The sequence below is a fragment of the Lathyrus oleraceus genome, chromosome 6, assembly GCF_024323335.1.
Source record: "Lathyrus oleraceus cultivar Zhongwan6 chromosome 6, CAAS_Psat_ZW6_1.0, whole genome shotgun sequence".
Classification (NCBI taxonomy): domain Eukaryota; kingdom Viridiplantae; phylum Streptophyta; class Magnoliopsida; order Fabales; family Fabaceae; genus Lathyrus; species Lathyrus oleraceus.
This window is the reverse complement of record NC_066584.1, coordinates 249,468,985-249,475,300: the sequence shown is the minus strand read 5'-3', so window position 1 is coordinate 249,475,300 and position 6,316 is coordinate 249,468,985.

Here is a 6,316-nt window from a genome sequence, read left to right as displayed (position 1 = left end):
GAGTAGATTTGGACCAGTACAAGATGTGGATCATGTGAATTCAAAGGCTCTGCACTTCAAGAGGTCATAATTCAAACCTTTTAATTTTGAAATCCATGTATATATTATTGTAGATCTTGTTCTCCTGATAATTCTGGTGAAAGAATCATGTGATTTGGTGCGTTTTTGAGCAAGATATGTGAGATTGAAATTTGACATGTTGAAATGATTTTGATCGATTCTCTCTATTCATGATGTTTTATGCTTAGATTTTGCTTGATCCATGTTCTATGTTGCATGAGGATTAATTTGGTATGTTGTTTGTAATTTTCTGGACAATTGCTGAAAAATCTGGAAAACGCGTTTGAAGGTTCTTCAATCTTCATCTTCTTCCTCATGAAGAAGATGAAGTTCATGATTAGGCCACGGTTTTGCTGTATAGCAACGTTTCCCTGCGTTTTTCCATGCTGGCCTAGGGTTTGGTAGCGATTGGTCCACGCATGTGCTTACATTGCGCTTCCATTGGTTCATAATGCTTTGACTTGTACACGCAAGCGCTGACTGGCCACCTCATTAAATGAAACGGTGTGTTTCATGCACCAGGCGCGCGCTCATTCAAAAATCCACCTAGTTCGATCCTTGGCTGGTGCAATTTTTCAAATGATCATTCCTTTTACTCATTTTCCCTCCTTATACCATGCAATATGCTTTACTTGTTTTTTTAATAATTTTTTCCAACTTGTAAAATGCATAACAATTTGAAAATTGATCCAAAAAATACCTGGTTTTTTGCATAGTGATCCTTGTTCTATCTAGTTTTTTATCATGATAATTTCCAAAATTGTGCATGGCTGGATTTTATTTGGTGCTAGGTTATGTGAGCATGTGTCTAATTGTGACCTTGCCTTGCTTATCTCATTGTGAAATGCTTGTCTTTAATCCAATGAATGTGAAATTTTGCATGTTGATTCAAGACACATTGCTGGACATTTTGGTCTTGGTTTGACATTTTTCTCAATTACCATTTCTGTTTTATGCTTGTGTTAACTTGGTGTGACAATTTGTGTCACACCTTTGATTGTCCAACTTGTACCATTTAATTTCTAACCTAAATGATTTTTGTTGCTTCTGATTTTTTGTATGTTGATCATGTTAGATGTCTTGAATGTGCATGAATTTTTCCAGATTTATTTGAATCATTTCTGTTTTGATTTGAATTTTTCATTCATAATGATCACCCGTAGCCTGATCCTCCTGCTTCTCTCCATTGCAATATACCTCCCCACCATAATCCCACGGCACATCATCATCGTTTTCATATGGAATAGGCCCCGGTACCGTGATGATAACTGGAGTTGCATCTGCCGGCGCTGACAAGTTGATAGGATCAAAGTAAATGGTTATGGTGGAAACATCCTCCTTCTCCAAATCAACTTTCTCAAACTTGAGACTTCCCTCGTCCATCATACTCTGGACAACCTCTCTCAATAATACACACCCATTGATAGCGACCGTGCAAGCGGCACAACAATCATCACAACCCGGAAAAACTCCATTCTTCAACAACTGTCTCTTGACCTCAACCAATGGAGTTCTTAACTGATCCACGTTCATCAGCCCAATTTTCCTCTCACCCTCCAAAATTGCATTCACCCCCATCTGACCATGCGCCGGCATGGGATTAGCATTAACATTCGGTGATGGTGCAAAATTGATGGCTTTGGAGTCTACCAAATCTTGGACCACATGTTTGAAAGCTTTACAATTCTCAACATTGTGTCCAGGGGCACCAGAATGGAATTCGCACTTGGCGTTCTCATCATAGTTAGCAGGCCTCTGATCTGGTCTCAACGAAGCCAATGTTCTCAGCTGAACCAACTGTAAGACCCCAATTTTGTCCCTAAGATCCCTCATGGCATCATATCATATCATTGCATTGCCTCAAGGATCATTGGACACCTTACTTCCTTCCCTGTGGGTGGGTTATCCTTTTTTTGAGTGGTTCTTAATCACCAAGCATTCCTTGCATTCATATGTCATTGCTTTTCTTTTAATCACTAACCAAAAGTACAAGAATATGTCATCTAACCTTTGTCTTGCAGATGAAGCAATAACAGGTCAAGGCAATTCAAGGCATTTATTGAGCAATAAATGGTGGTCATTCTTGAGATTTGGACCCCACAATCATTCACAAGAGTTCATATGAGTTATGATGTCTGTTTGAAGCAAAATCCCAAGTGGTAGAGGCTTGAATCTCATCAGAACATTTTCAGGTCATCTGAAGACCTAGAAAGTCAACTGCAAAGTCAAATGTGGATTTGAAGGTGGGAAATGATTGGAAATACTTCATTCATGTTCAAACAAGTCTCATTTGACATTTCAAACACCCACATTGAAGAATTTGAGGTCCAGTCAAAAATTTCCCAAAATAGAAAGTGACCCATAATTTGAACTTTCCAAAAATGGAAGGGTTTTGGACCAACTTCAACTCAATATTACATCATTAAAAAAGCTTCAAATGAAATTTTGTTGAACGTGAAAGTTGTAGATCTTTCTCTCCCATTTCCAAAATGTCCAAGATCATGGATTTATAATGTGTGGTTGAGGAGATATGATCAAATCATTGCCAAGTATGCATGGGACTTCAAATGGCCATATCTTTTTATTCAAAGCTCCAAAATGAGTGGTTCTTTTTGCAATATTCTCCTCTTGACTTCTAATTTCCAAATCATGCATCACATTACATGAATTATCATCACATAATCACTTGTTAATCCATGCTTTTTTTGGAGGGAAATTACAAATTTCAAAAATGGTGCATTGTATGGACTTTCTACCATTGCCTTTGAGTTCAAAAAATGATTTTAAGTGAAAATGATGAAGCAATTGGTACTGTTCACGTGTAAATGGTACATGCACCATGCAAATTTGGATTTTGGCAAAACACCTTATTATCATTAACCAAACTAATTATGGATTAGCAAAGTGATTAGGGCTTCATATAAATACCTAAACCCTAACAGAATTGAAGGAGGTTAATCATTTTTTCACATTTCAAGATCCAAATTCTCTCTCACTTCAAATTTTTCTCTCATTCATAATTCAATTTTTTTCCAAATAGCATTGCATTTTGACTTCATATTCTTGTTCCCTAGCTTGGATTTAGTATAGATCAATTGCTGTTTTGTTGAATTCGTGCAAGAATAGTGCAGTTCAAGTTCATGAAGTTGAAAATGGAGTTTCTATTTTGAGCTAGATCCAGCACCTTTCAAGCTTCAATTGCTTCATTAAACTTCATTTCAAGTATTGTGGAGTAGATTTGGACCAGTACAAGATGTGGATCATGTGAATTCAAAGGCTCTGCACTTCAAGAGGTCATAATTCGAACCTTTTAATTTTGAAATCCATGTATATATTATTGTAGATCTTGTTCTCCTGATAATTCTGGTGAAAGAATCATGTGATTTGGTGCGTTTTTTAGCAAGATATGTGAGATTGAAATTTGACATGTTGAAATGATTTTGATCGATTCTCTCTATTCATGATGTTTTATGCTTAGATTTTGCTTGATCCATGTTCTATGTTGCATGAGGATTAATTTGGTATGTTGTTTGTAATTTTCTGGACAATTGCTGAAAAATCTGGAAAACGCGTTTGAAGGTTCTTCAATCTTCATCTTCTTCCTCATGAAGAAGATGAAGTTCATGATTAGGCCACGGTTTTGCTGTATAGCAACGTTTCCCTGCGTTTTTCCATGCTGGCCTAGGGTTTGGTAGCGATTGGTCCACGCATGTGCTTACATTGCGCTTCCATTGGTTCATAATGCTTTGACTTGTACACGCAAGCGCTGACTGGCCACCTCATTAAATGAAATGGTGTGTTTCATGCACCAGGCGCGCGCTCATTCAAAAATCCACCTAGTTCGATCCTTGGCTGGTGCAATTTTTCAAATGATCATTCCTTTTACTCATTTTCCCTCCTTATACCATGCAATATGCTTTACTTGTTTTTTTAATAATTTTTTCCAACTTGTAAAATGCATAACAATTTGAAAATTGATCCAAAAAATACCTGGTTTTTTGCATAGTGATCCTTGTTCTATCTAGTTTTTTATCATGATAATTTCCAAAATTGTGCATGGCTGGATTTTATTTGGTGCTAGGTTATGTGAGCATGTGTCTAATTTTGACCTTGCCTTGCTTATCTCATTGTGAAATGCTTGTCTTTAATCCAATGAATGTGAAATTTTGCATGTTGATTCTAGACACATTGCTGGACATTTTGGTCTTGGTTTGACATTTTTCTCATTACCATTTCTGTTTTATGCTTGTGTTAACTTGGTGTGACAATTTGTGTCACACCTTTGATTGTCCAACTTGTACCATTTAATTTCTAACCTAAATGATTTTTGTTGCTTCTGATTTTTTGTATGTTGATCCTGTTAGATGTCTTGAATGTGCATGAATTTTTCCAGATTTATTTGAATCATTTCTGTTTTGATTTGAATTTTTCATTCATAATGATCACATATGAGATTTGAAATTGCCTTGGACTTCTTTTGATCATGAAATGCATTTGATGATTGATTTTGATATGAGCCCTTTTGGGATATGTCAATATGTGCTTGAAGTTGCTTTGTGTTAAATTTCAGTCCCTGTTTTGAATTTTTTCTCCATATTTGACCCTAGGCTTTGACCTAGTGGTTTGTTGCTTACATGTGAGCTTTGATTTCAGGTTTAAGCATCCAAGTTCCATAGTTGATGATACTTCATCATTTGAGTATTGATGTTTGCTTTTGATTACTAACACTTGTGTGTTTTGTAGGTTGATGCTAACTCATTTCAGTCCCTGTTTTATGTTGTCTGTTTGTCTGAATATTGTACTGATTTGTTTAGTTGTTTCCACAGGTACCTACGTTGCTTTAAGTTCATTTGAACTTTGCTTTGCTTGGTTGCTTAACCACTTAGGTATAATCCCTAATCTTCATGTAGTCTGGAAGACCTGTCATGTTACTTTGGCAGGCACCTGTCTGAAGCCCTCCTTAAGAGGCAATGTTTGTGGTTGTTTAATTTTGTGCCAAGCAGGTAAAGTCCTCTCATGAGGCAATTGGCAGATAAAAGAGATGTGTAATCCATCTCCTTCTACTCAGTGTGTCATTCACCTTGCTCACACAATGTGTTGATGCATGGTGAATAAGAACCCAAGATCTTATAGAGTCAATCATTTGTGGAGAAGAGTTCCAACTTTCTGAACTCCCACACTTTCCATTGATCAAAGCTCTCCCTGACCAGGGATAAGAGCTATGAGGCACACCCTTCATCTCCATTTCATCTACTTCACCCTAACTCTTAATGTTAGGGTTAAGAGCTCAAAACACCCCATTCCAGTTGGCTGTAAAGCCTAACCTTGCTTGAGCCTAATTGATTGTGTATAGTGTGTGCTAATTGACTTGTTTGTTTGCTTACTTGATTCATCTGTGCATATTTGCTTGAGTGTACCTTTGTGCATTTATCATCATTACTTGTATATCATTTCATAAACATTGTTCATCACTTTGTAACATTTTTGTTGTGACCATTGAGGAGGCAAGCATAAGTCCATCAATTGGCAGTTGTTTCCTGTGATATGGTAGGAGACTAGTATAAGTCCATTGATTGGCATCTGGTATCCTTGTTCCTTTGCTTTGTGAGACTTGTATAAGTCCATTGATTGGCATCTGGTATCCTTGTTCCTTTGCTTTGTGAGACTAGTATAAGTCCATAGATTGGCATCTGGTATCCATCTTGCTCTATTTGCTTTTTGCTTTGTGTTGCCTTTTCCAAAGGAATCACTTGAATCATCTACATATGATCTCAAGAGGTGAACATCTAAGAAGTTTTACTTCCTCACCCTCCCACCTTTCATTTGCATGTTAACCCAAAAAACCAAAAAAAAACTATTGTGCAAACATTTTCATCTATTTTTTTTCAAATTAGAAACTTAGGCCTTAAGCCTCTGATTTTCAAACTCCACTTTCACAATACTCACTACGCCAAAAACTGGAATAGACAGCGCACCTTAGAGGGCGCTTTATTACAAAAGCGCACTCTAAAGTGAAGCGAAAAAATAAGGAGCGAACAACTGGAATAGACAGCGCACTTTAGAGGGCGCTTTTGTAATAAAGCGCCCTCTAAGGTGAAGCGAAAAAATAAGGAGGAGATAGAGGGACAACAATACAGGGCACTTTTTAGAAAGCGCCCTCTAAGGTTACCCTTAGAGGGCGCTTTTAAAAAAGCGCTCTATAAGTCCATGTGCATTTCCAGTTTATAAAGCGCTTTTCGAAAGCCTTAGAGAGCGC